This window comes from Chiroxiphia lanceolata, chromosome 1, assembly GCF_009829145.1.
Source record: "Chiroxiphia lanceolata isolate bChiLan1 chromosome 1, bChiLan1.pri, whole genome shotgun sequence".
NCBI classification, from domain to species: Eukaryota; Metazoa; Chordata; class Aves; order Passeriformes; family Pipridae; genus Chiroxiphia; species Chiroxiphia lanceolata.
In genome coordinates this window covers 9,020,522-9,033,610 of record NC_045637.1, presented here as the reverse complement: position 1 = coordinate 9,033,610, position 13,089 = coordinate 9,020,522, and the positions used below count along the sequence as shown (strand labels likewise).

Below are 13,089 nucleotides of genomic sequence, written 5' to 3'. Positions count from 1 at the left end.
TCGACACTGATTGCAAATGGATCTGCAAACTAGGACACTGTGTTATCACCTTGACTCTGGGAGCAACAGCTCAAGCTGTGTATGTAGTAACATGCAGATCATGGATTAGCCTGTATGTCATGCTCCTAAATCACTTCCTCCTACCACTGAGACCAGGAACAGATATTAGTTCAGTTTGTACCCTTTCTGGGAAGAGAGATGGGTGTCCACCTCCACTTCATGTTCCCTCTTTCTCGAGAGAACAGCTGAGTCACCACAAGAAAGCTGTTACCTACACAGGTCATCAATAAATCAGTCCTTCCCTAACACCACTGTCACCCCTGGAGCAAAGAGTGATCAGGAGCCGTGACTCAGAAGTGTGTGGGTCTGAATTAAAACAACTCTTCTCCTACAAGGATGCTGTTTATGTAGGGACTCTCACTTTGGGCTGTGCTCAAAGTCACAGGCTGGCCCAGCGGAAGCACCTTAGCACCAAATGCCATATTTAACATCAGGGAGCTGTGCAAGCAAAAGAGAAACACTCATGAAACACAAGGTGATTCAGAGATAATTCCTGCACCTAAACAACCTTTCACCATATGGACAAAGTAATTCTTGTTGAGTCCCTACTCTGAGGGAATTTGAGGCACAGTTTTAATCCTGACATGGGTGAACTCAATGTTAAAATCCAATAAGTTAAATAAAAAAGTGTAAAAAAGACCAAAAGATAAATACAGCTATATCTGAGTAGGAGACAATTTGTCATGTCAGCTCTGTCAACCTGATATCAGCACTTAGGTCCACAGATTTTAAGTCAAACTGAACTCTGTTGTCATAGTCAAAGTAGGAAAGGCTGAGGAAAGGCACAAAGAAGAGCTGGATGATTCAGTGATGGGTGCTGTTCTTCAGTAACCAGGCTATGAAGGCCACCAAGGGAAGGAGAGAATACAGGATTGAGTGAGGGACAAGGAGAAAGAGATGGGAAAGTACGAAGGAGTTGTAGAGTTGAGACTGAATTATTCTTCTGAATAATGAAAATTTGGTGGAAATGTCAAATTACAGTTACCAAAAAAAAAAAAAAAAAAGAGAAGTCATTGGGAAAGGTTTCCTATTCTCTGTTACCTGTACTGATTACACCCAAGGTTATTCCTAGCATCCCCCAGGGCCAGTGCTGCAAACATAGGCAGTGTTGGTGTTAGCCTAGCGGCACACAACTCTCTTCGTAGCTAAAAATTTGGAGCATTTTTTCCTCCACAGTGGGCTGACCTGCCCAGCATCTCTGTCCAGATGTTACATCTCACTTCTGTCCATGCATACGCGGGACTGAATGGAGTGGGGCGGGAAGAAGACTCCTGGTCTAGAAGTCTACCTGTTATAAGAAATGCATTAAACAACATATCTGTGAAGAGCAACCAAATTTATCACTCCTCACAATATAAAGTAGTTCAGCTCTTGGAGATGCACAAAACTCAACTGGATACAGCCTGAAGCAACCTGATTTGACTGTGAAGTTAACCCTGCTCTGGGGACTGGACTGGAGGCCTCTAAAACCCTACAAACTAAAAGGTTTTATGGTTGTAATTGTCAGCTCCCTCCCACAACTCCAAGATCAGACACAACCTTCACCAAGAAATGGGCAGAAAGACAGTACTTCACTTGCTTAACTTCCCCAGCTTATCTGCACTGGATTTGTTAACCAAATAACTGGATTTAGGAGGTAGGAAAAATCCTCTTTCATCTTCGAGGAGCAAAGAGGGAAGGAAGTGTTTATATAAACCAGCTCCCAACATGATGAACACCATAGTGTGAATACTGGCAGCTCTGGGACAGGGTGGTGTTCACTTGTTTTCTTGCCAGAGGATCTCCATCTCTCCTATTTATCCCATTCCTTAAGCTGTCTTACCTTACTGAGAGGACAAGTCTGTTGTAGAAGGGAAGTACCTTGCCAGAGGTGCAGGACCTTGACCTTGGCCTCTGGTACGAGCAGAGAGTATTAGTAAAAAAATGAAAAGATTTTGTAGTAAGTCCAGAACAAGCTTGTGGTGCAGCAGCCAAATCCAATCGTTCTTCTGACTGTAACAGATTCACTCTACATTTGCACTGACATGACTAAAAGAGGTTGCCGGCTCAGTATTTCTGCAAAAACAAGCAAAACGCAAACTAGCAGCTGTAAAAGGAACACACCACCACCCAAAACCACTTCTTTATATCAGGACATTTGCATGCATCCAGATTTTGTACAGGTCTCCAATGATTTCAGTATTAGGTTCAATTATGCTGGTTTTCTGATTCAGCTGGTGTATGAAAGTGAGCATGCCCTTGAAAATACTGAGTGGTGCCTACATATCTGCAAAGTCTCCAACTTTACAGAGAAAACTGTAGCACTTAAAAAACACTCTGAGCTTATGAATGACCCTCACAATCACTCTCATTCACAACAGGCCATTCAAATTGACCTTTTACACTTGTTACAGGCTTCAAAAGGGCAATGTCCAAACCACTCACAAAGTGTTTTCTGGGCCCTAAAAGACACCTGCTAGAAAGCAGTGTTGTCTTTGATTTGGTGAGGCAATTTTGAGAGACGGAGTCAAGAGAAGCAAGGTAAATGGACAGAAATGCAGGAATAGCAGGAAGCTGGCCTGTTGCTGGGAAACTCCCACCACAGTAATACCTGTGCCCAGGTAAATCCTGAATGGCCACAAGAAGATGGAGGGAAAACAGAGTCAATCCCAGGCTTGGATCTGCAGCTCAGTACAAAAGGTAGTTAGTTATGTCTGGATTTGAGTGTGACCTCAAGATCAACTGCAACTATGATCATAAACCAAGAGCAAATTTATGGGAGGGCTCAGGGAGATGAAGCCCATGGCAAAACAGAGAACAAAGGGAAAGTGGAAAGGTAAGCTCAAGACTCCCAACTAGAGAAAGATATGAAAGCTACTGAAATCATATGTTCTTTGGCATCATGTCAGGGATGACCGTAGGCTTGTCATGGCCTGGGATAATAAGTAGCCACATACGTAAAACTCTTGAGGAAAGGGAATTAGAATTGAGCCTAATATTAATAAAAGCCAATGTAATAATGAGTCATATTCCTCTTGCCTTTTAAAGGTGTGACTTTTCTGTGTGATTGTGACTTTTAGTGCAGACATTTACCAGAGATCAAATCAACTCAGCTCCTGCTATAGACAACGGAGAGTTGCTCAGTAGAGCTGAAGGTGTAATTTATCTCCATGTAAAGCAGACCCCCACATCTGGTTGGATGAATTGCACCAAAAAATCCATTGACTGTATTGACTAGATCTCCACTGACTATAAAGAGAAGTTAAATACCTACTGAACATGTCTAAATTCAGCATGTCTCAATGTGGCTTTGATCCTTGCCTCTCAAGTCAGGCAAAAAGTTTCCCATTCCCCTGGTGTTTTCGGTGCAAATACCCAAATTTAACTTAGTCACATGAGGTCTCCTTTGTAGTCAGCAGAAAGTTTCGGGTGCTGCAAGAGGTGATTAATCTCACCTAGTTTAGAACTGTCTTTAGAATGAGATTAATTGCACTCCAGAAAGTTCCATTTCCTGTTTTTCTTTAGCATCTATAAAAGGATTCCAGACAACTTCCTCAGATAATGTGATAGATTGTGACTGTGGGGAGACTGACGCTCAAGCCCTGAGGAAAAGCAGGGAAATTCAGTTCCTTTAAGTAATTTAACACTGAAAAAAGCAGTGTATTTGACAATGTGATAGCACCATACTCTGAGAGCAGGAACTGCCTCTGTCAGATCCCACCTCTGCACCCAGAAGGTAATGGAGCAACATCTACAATAATGAGTGAGACAAATTCAGGAGAAATACCCAAATATCAGCAGCAACACAACTAATAATATCTTCTTCTATGTTTTACACAAGTAAGAAGTTTGGTAATGAATGATCAGTGGGCTCTTCTTCCGGGATTTGTACCACAAAAATGTATTCTTTTGTTAATATGCCAAGATGTGGGGGTGAAGTGTTTGAACCTCCACGGGAGTTTGATCAGCACAAGGAATGTTGAAACAGAAAAGGCAAAAGCCATGGCAAAGTCCCATGAACAGGAAGAAGAAAAGACATAGAATATAAAATGTGTTACTGGACACACATATAGGGTGAAACCTGTACTATTTCAGTGGGTTAGGATTTCTTGGGTCTTTATCTAAGTGAAGGGTCTTATTCCACAGGTCATGGTTTTAAACTAAAAAAAGTGTCCATTTATATTAGGTATAAGGAAGAATTTTTTTACAATGAGGGTGATAAAACACTGGCATAGGTCGTCCAGAGAGGTGGTGGATGCCTCATCCCTGGAAACATTCAAGGTCAGGTTGGATGAGGCTCGGAGCAACCTGCTCAAGTTGAAGGTGTCCCTGCCCATGGCAGGGGGGTTGGACTAGATGACCTTTAAAGGTCCCTTCCATCCCAAATTATTTTAAGACTCTATACCAAAAAAGTGGCTTTTTGCATAGACCCAGGAGGATATTCTCGAATTGGTAAGATCTCACATATAAGAATTATGTCTTTTCTAGTAACCCAAAGATGCTCAGCCCTGTTCTCTGTCCATGAGACCAGCTGGCATGACCAATGTCCATATCATTGACCTCACTTGTCTCCAAAGCAGGGAGCCCCACTCAGACTCCTACTGGGAGTGGTCCCAGGTCTCTGGTAACACTTGATCTGTGCTCAGTCACTCAGACACAGCAGTGTTATCGGTCAGTGTGTGTCACTGCTTGGGAACATCCCTCGTATGGCTCTGCCAATTAGTCTAGACATAGTTAATGACTACTCTAGGCATGAGGAAAGCTGCTGTCATAGCTGCAGAGCAAGGCTGGTCCTGAGCTGTGGCCCTGTGCATCTGGTGGCATGGCGCAGACGGTGTCTGAGGTGTGATCAGGGAGCCTCAGCCAGCTGTGTGCATTGAAATTCTTCCAGCACGTCTCACAAGAGCAGCAGTGTTAGCAAAGGTAGAAGAGCAAATTCCAGTTCGTGTAATTACCTTCCTAAATTAATTCCCCCTGCAATTTCAATCAGCTGCTCTTGACATTCCCTCCTCAGGGTGTAATCCCTCCTCATAAACGCTCTGAGCCCTGCATGGGAAGGCATGAGGGGAGCAAAGATAAGCAGAGCTGATGCTGCACTGCTGAGAGCTGGTGGGCAGCTCCCCACAGGGCGCTTTGGGGATTTCACTATCAGTCCCTCAGCAGCTGTACTTGCTTCTCCTCCATCCCCACTGAAAGCAGAAAATTTTAGACTCTGAATTTACAGTCAGTGGGGAATTCCCTGTAAAGAGTCTTCTGGTTTAGTATTAATATCTCTGTTGTTCACCTAAAGTTAGATACAACCCAAATCTAATGGCTTCTATAAAATATAGAAGATCTAGGACCCGGATGGATTAGGACATTTAAGCTTTCAGCATTGCTTTAGCTCTGCTTTAGAGGTGGATGGTACGAGGAACGATGAATTATTTTGTTGTACGAGGTACACACCATGTCAAAAATATGAAATATCTGAGATAAGAAGACAACAATTAAATGCACATCACAGAACTAAATAGATAAACAAAACTCAGGTTTGAACAAAAAGAAATGCGGAACTATTCGCAATTTTGACACAGGTGCAGTATCTCATGAAGTCTTTGTTTTAGTATTAATTCAGATGACCATGAGAAATGCCATGACATTAAAAATTGGGTTCAGAGATATGAATAAAGTCCTAAAAAATGATATCACATTAACGGGGGGGGGGGGGGGGAAAGCTTTTATTTAGTGAAATTCTGAATGGAGTTTCTTAGTTCTGGCCTTATTAAATGCTTCCTTAATGATCTGGAAAAAGAACTAAATTGAATGTTAGCAAAAAATTAAAAGGTACTAATATAGAAGGTGACCGAGACACTAGTGAGGACAGAATAAAGTAAATATATAAAAAGCATCCTGAGATTAAAACACAGCACTAGAGGATCAACATGACAATCACGAATTAACACAAGTTGGCAAAGTAATGCAAAACACATTCATACAACTCCCAGCCACAGCTCTGAAAACTGGGGAGACAAGCAAGATGTAAGCATCCACAAAATAAAACAAAGTGTGTGATCTCGAAGTAAAAGACAAGAGCCAACCTAGAGGATGAGGAGTCCTGCACTACTGCTGGCATACAGTGGATCTATACTTCTCCACCACCATGGACCAGCACCCAAGAAAAAGTAAATTGGGAAAGACTTTGGCAAGATTAATGCAAGTAGGAGAAAGGAGTGAGAGCACAGGGCATCTCAAGAGACACTGGAGGCTTCTCATGCCAGGGTTGCAGCATCTCTCCAACTGAGATTTAGCAGTGTTAAATATATTAAACCTTCACCTCACCACTAAGGAGGACAAGGTGTTATCCTGGTGACTACAACTAGAGGTGGCTGTTAAGCTCTGGAAGGGATGAAGACCTGTGATGAATCCTGTAGAGAAGTGGAGCTTAGAAGGATCTCACCAGGCCTGAACAGAACAGCGAGCTGGTTGTGCAGAGGAAGATGATGATACCCAGTGCTGCTTTCCACCAAATCTCAGTCACACTGTTCTGCTTTGGGTTACCTCAGTGCCACCTTGGATAGGTTCCTCCTGACATTACTTGCTCCAAGTCAAACAGACTTTTAAGTAGTTTGCTCACTTAAGGCTGGGGAAGGCAATTTACAGATTTCCAGCCTGGAAGTTCTCCCAAAGTGCCTTTTTCCAAAGTAGGTTACCATGAACCTAAATATCCCAGGGCATGTCCCTCTCTCCACAGAAAACACTAAGTTTCCCAGCTACCATCCTGAGACAGAAGGCAGCATACACTTAACAGCTCTTGCAGACCACATTCCCTGCAAAGCTATTAATATTTAAGTTATTCTATTTAATACAGTATCTGCCAGAAGCAATAGCAGATGCAATGTCTCCATGGCTCCATTCCTTCTGTAAAGTTCCATGCACAAGAAGAGAGTATGGCACTATTAAATATGAGAAGGGAATATAGCATTATTAAATACAAGAATAAACATTATAATTTATTTATATCATGGAAGGCTGATCGTCGTAGTACCCAGCCAGTCAGCTACCTGGCTATGTCTAAGGTCAACAATCTATTATGTTTTTAAAAAGATATAAATGATCTTAACACTCACTTGACTGATTTTGATTAGAAAGTTTATTACAGCTGTTTAATTAGATACAAATTATTCCAGTTCAGACCTTGCCCTTGAATACTGCACATGCATCTCAATGCTACAAAGGACTTTCTGATGACCAAGAGATACAGAATTGTGTTCAACATACATGCACAGGTTTGTATGTTGGGTAACCTATAATTAAAGAGGATTTAATCAAGTGATATTTGAAGACAGGGAGTCCCAAAAAAAGAACAGAAATGTGCAGAGTGAGTAGCTTCTGGGGTGGCCTTCAGGAGAAGCAGGAATTGCTGGGGCACCTTCATGTTTACTTGCAAAAATTCAAGCACACTTTGGTATATGACTGGTGTTATATAAATGTATTAATTTTCTAATACAGCTGTTAATAGTCTTTAGTTACTATTTTTACCCATTAAATTTGTTTTGAGTGTTTCTACATTTTACAGGAAAATGAGCAAAATGGGCATGGAAAGTTTCTCCCTGTTCATTTTTTGTACCATTTTCCTAATCTCCCTCTCAGGTTAAAACAATAAGTAAAACCCAAGTGCCCTCTCCACCCAGCAGCTGTTCCAGAGGAGCCCAGGCCCTGCTGTGTCCTGTCATGATCTAATGTTTGCTGGGAGGAACAAACAGAGGCATGTGAGGAAACTGAGATGAACAAAGTGGTGCTTCCAACCACAGTCCACGCTGGAGACACTGCGGTAAGTCTAGTCCTGGCCTTAACTGCTGGCAGTATCTCCAGAACTGCAAGGGTGGCACTGAGATGGTGCTGCTTCTCACACCAAGTTCATAAAAGAGAAGAAAAACTTGATTTGCTGGCTGCTGGAGGGGCTTTGCTGTATCACTGCTCAACAAATGGATGAAATTTGGGACTGTTCAGTTTTATAGACATTACACCAGGGACTATGACTTATTTTTGAGAAGCCATTATTCCTAGGCTAAGCTGACAGCGCTGAAAGACCAGCTGCTGAGTGTTTGCTGACACTGGCAGTCCTGATGCTCTCCCACATGTCAAGCCCTCCCTCGTGCATCGCTGACTACGGTGGATCTTGATGCACATCCACACAAGGCTGCATTGCAAGGTTTGAACTGGGGATTGGACTTGCCAAAAGGGTGCTGAGGGACCTGCATCACCAGGGGTTTGGGGGACACTGAGGCACACACCTGTGCAACATGGAATCGTGTGCCTGCAGCTCCCATGAGCCCATTGAGCAGGCACAAGCAGCACCAAAACTCAAGCTACCAGCGTAGTCATGGCAACACGGAATGCACAGGCAAACCAACTCAACCTGCGGGTACCACCACAGAATGGGTCAGCACCAATGCCCAAGCACAGAGATATGAAGCTGTAGATGAAAACACACCTATTCTCACCAAAGGTCTGTAATTTCAGAGGTAGTCTGGATGCTTAAACAAGCGTTGGGCACCTGCGAGCTGCTGAAGTGACTCCAAAGCTATGGCTGGGAATCACAAGCCACTCACGTTCCCCAGACAGTGGCTTCCCCAGGCTCTGATGCCCCTTCTCATTCCTCCGAGCAAACCCCTGGTGACCCCAGCCTGTCATGTTGGCTGATCCCAGTGACTGAGGCACAGTCTCATCTCCTTAAACCACACACAAACACAGGGCAGCTCTGCAAGCCTGGAGCTGCAACAGCAGAGGTGTGTGGTAAGGTCTCCAATGACTAAGACTTCATTATTTTTTACAAAGTGTACTGCAGAATATTTTTCTCCGTGCATTATGATGAATTAGCATAAATAATTAAAACAGAACTCAAATTGGCAAACACATAAGCAAAGGGCACTCACTAATGGACCAGGCTCGCTCTGCTGCTCCAGGGACTCACTTAGATACAAGTCCTTGCCAAACAGGCCAAGGAAGGATTCCTATTTGTCTTTCTTTTTACTCCAAACCTGTTCCCATCTCACCCCAGATGTCACACACAGGCTGGAGGCGGGTGAGCACGTCTTACTGAGCATCTCCCAAAGGGGGAAGAAGAAAATAATGGAAAGCCCCCAAACCTTCAACCTGTTCCCCAAGTCCCATGACATTCTTCTCTGCAAACAACACACCTACGATCAGTCATGCAGGAGGTGCTCACTGGTGCTTCCCAGAAATGCTGATGATTTGATGGGTCGCATGACTCTGCCTCCTCTTTTTATTCCAGGTATTAAGCAGTACTGAAAGAAGATTACATGGCAAATAGAGAAGGGTTCTCTCATGTTCCCCATGGTTTCCTCCTCTCATCAGCAGGTAGACATGGTGATCTACACCAGCAGAGTGAAGCTGATATTGCACACTTTCCCAAAAAGAAAAATCTAATCCCAAACCTTTCCCTGGTCTTATTTTTCTGTGAAAGTAAAGGCTGCAGTTGTCTCAGAAGATGGTATGAAAACAAGAATATATCCTAGATACCTCTCCTTCAGCCTCTATTTTCTTTGTCAGATTGAAAATTTTCTGCTAATTGCAATTCCAAACTTGATCTGTATTATGTTATCTTTCTGGACTCTGTTCATTATCCACCAAATACTTCGTGCTTACAATTAAAAATAAACTGGAAAAATCAAAATTTTATTTTCAGTTCTTCATTCTATTCATTAATGCTTCAGTACATAAATAAAGCATTTGGATAGTTTGTGGAGGTGGACAGGTCTTGAGTCTGTCTCCCTGTCCAAAGCACACATCCCACAAGGCACAACTGCAGGGGTTTCCTACAATATATTGTGCTGCCTAACACAAAGGGAAATACAGTACTTCATGGGAACATCAGTTATTCCTACAGCAACACGAGCTCAAGAAAGAGCAGGGATAGATTGTAGCCTGACCTGCAACCCCCAAGAGACATTTCCAAATTTTAACCTCAAAGGTTAAAAGAGATTTATTTTTTTTATTTTATTTCATTTTATTGAAAATGTTCAGCAGGAGTTTAGCCTCAGAGAGGTGAAATTCTTCTTAGGAAAAACAAATTTCTCTTACCAACTATGCTACTAAGACATTGCCATATTGCCAAGAAGTCCATCAACCCTGGTGTCCCAGCAAAGCGGAACTTCATGGGTGACACATAAATCTCCTGTCCAGTAGAGCTGCCAGAGAATAAATGTTTTCAGATAGGAAAGGAAACAGGGTCAGCTTCTTTAGGGAACAACTCCCCAAGGATAGGCTTGGACAAACTCACTTTTGCAGAACAAGAAAGAAGGAAGAATTACAAAGAAAGTATCTCATGCTACTTTCTGTAAATCACTACCAGTGAAAGCTGAATGTTAAAGTTGCCATCAGGAACCTTTCCCTTTCTCCCCTGCATCTCTGTCCCTAGGGCTTGGTAGGGCCTGATCACGTTCATGCCTTCTCTTTGAATTATGTCAATAGACTGAATCATTTCAGTAGATCTAACGCCACCTGAACTAAAGCAAGAGTTTACAACAGGCACTGCTCAAGTCTTATTTATGTGCACATTACAGGAGTGAGATACACAGGGGATCATGACCCCTTTGCAGCCATATGTGCATCACTCTATGATTTAACAAGATCCCATCTGTACCACCCTTTTAAAAGTTCTGGTATCCAAAGCTTTTGCAAAGACCTTGGCAAAGCCCCTCCCTGAGCCCCACACAATATCCTTGGCATGTCCGGAAGGTTGCAACCCTCTTCCATCAGCAGCTTCCTGCTTCCCAAACCCTGGGATATACACAGCACGGGAGTCCTTTGTATAATTTTTTCATTAAATACCTTTGAATGCTTGGATCTATAAGGAATTAATCACATCCATCCATGCTGCAATCCCTTTTGACTCTCAGCTGTTTATTGTCTGGTTATTTGTATATGAGAGCAACCATCTTAGTGGTAGTTTTGAGTGCATGGCATTTATTGCAAAGTTACTCACAAGATGAGACAAAGTGTAACATGCCACTAAGATAAGAAAAATGGGACTTTTACTGAAGAGTAACACAGGATCAAATGTGTTCTATTTTATGGAAAGATAGGCAATCTCTTGCCTTCCCAAGGAAAAGTGTAAACTGTTCTAGTGTGAAAAGTATCACTGGGGGACTGCTGGGATGGCACTACACACTGTCACAGCAGCACCTCCAACACGAGAGGGACTCCTTTAGAGAAGGAAAAAAGGTTAAAAGACAATTCATTTGAAAGCAAGAACAAAGACTTTGGATACCAACTTAGATGCTGTTTCCCACGGCACTTCTGCTCTTGAGCAGGTTTTCATTCTTCAGTGGCAGGAACAAGCTCTGAAGTCTGTCAGCAAGATCTCGGCACACTCTGCCATCACTCTCACCAGATGCCTTTTTGTAGGGTTTGATCCTACACTGAGGTGAGACTGCACAACTTCAACTGAGTTCAGAAGGAGCTGAGACTGAACAGAAACCCAGTGGGGCCAACTTGGACTGCTGAGCCCCCTGGGGTGTCCTGGGAAGAGACAGGGTGTTTGTGCTCAGCTGACAGACTTCTGCGTTTTACTTCCTTCAAGGATAAGGACTTCTAAAAGTGTTTTGTTTCATTTTCATTAATATTAAACTTGGCATCAATGGTTTTAACAAAGCTGTTATTGACTTCTGTGAGAGCAGGTCAGACTGACATTTCAGTTTTGCAGGACTGAGTAGTCACCAAAGGGAAGTTGACCACACAGTGTCAGGTCCACTCCTAAGAAGGATTGAACCATCCAAATATCCTGATTTTTTTTCCTGTTCTGTGAATCATATTGCAGAAGGATCTTAAGGTCAACCACACATGTGGAGAGCTACCTAAAATAAACGTTGTAACTTGGAAATTCTTATACCGCTGCAAATAAATGTGAATGTGTCAGCTCACCTGAGCCTCTCCACACACATCCACTGTCCTATTGCCTATATCCAGACACAAGCCTGGGCACAGATTTGACCCAGCTGCCACAGAGGAATGCCAACTGCTCACAGTGCTCTGACATGTGCCAAATCCTCACTGATGCAGTGTGTGTGTGGGTTGACCAAGGCAGGATGAAGGGGGTGCCCCTCCATCCAGACATGGCTCTCCCCAGCAAGAAGCAGCATTATGCAATACTGAGCACGACTGAACAGCAAGCTCTGGACCAAAGAGCCTTCCCGGCGTAGCACACTCCAAGTGCTGTCACTCCCTGCCTGCCAGCATGAGTTTTCCTGTGGCAAAAAGGAGCAACAGAACTGAAAAAGTGTCACAGCACCCAGTATCCACATTTTCATAGACATTGATCTGGAAAACAGGACCTGTGTCCCAAGATGTACTTTATAAATAAACACTGAAAAGGGGGGAGCAGCAATGAGTGAGTGGCACGCAGCAGCACGCCAGTAGTGAGCATTTCATTTTAATTCTTGTCCAGGGCTAAATCCTTGCCAACATCATGAAAAATTTGCCTGAAGGTAAAAATCACAGCCCTACACTCAAGGTGTTTATTTGCAGGTGCAAAGACTATGCCAATGATTAGGACTTCCCAAGATTTAGCTCTAGGCTACAGCCCGTGCAGCCTAGAGAGCTTTGTTTGTCTTTGCCAAGTAAACCAGTTTCAGAAATCACTGCTTAAATCCTCTGTCACATAGAGTTGTGCACACCTAACAGCATCAAAGAAAAACAGTACCACCGTGATCACTGATAATCCCTTGGGTTTTCAAACACATTCGCAACATTAAAGCTCACATTTATTTTAATAGGACTCTGCCAACTCCATTCTATGCCGTACACAGAATTATTTTTTCCTATGAAAACTTAAAGGTACAGAATTTTTAGGAGTGCAAACCATTCGCCATTCACTTGACTTGTGAATATCACAAAACGAGTTTGTTTCCTCTCAGTTCACTTGTGGTCAGTGTAACTTTCTGCCTGACAGCGCTGCAACGCTCAGGTTTCATGCACTGCGGGGTGATGCTTATCGGACCAAAACCCGATGGTTTTCATTTGACACTTTCAACTATTGAAGGCGTCGGT

At 43.1% G+C, this 13,089-nt stretch overlaps 1 protein-coding gene and 1 long non-coding RNA gene across 3 annotated transcripts in view; both read right to left on the bottom strand.

Annotated features, from left to right (window-relative positions):
• The window catches only part of KCNQ3 (potassium voltage-gated channel subfamily Q member 3), a 208,741-nt gene that overhangs the window by 194,580 nt on the left and 1,072 nt on the right, over positions 1-13,089 (bottom strand). The gene's annotated exons all lie outside the window — the stretch shown is intronic.
• LOC116789983 lies at positions 3,501-8,355 on the bottom strand. The gene is made up of 3 exons (XR_004358215.1): positions 8,313-8,355; positions 4,995-5,085; positions 3,501-3,641 (listed from the first exon to the last, which is right to left on the bottom strand). It is a non-coding gene; the product is annotated as an uncharacterized LOC116789983 (long non-coding RNA).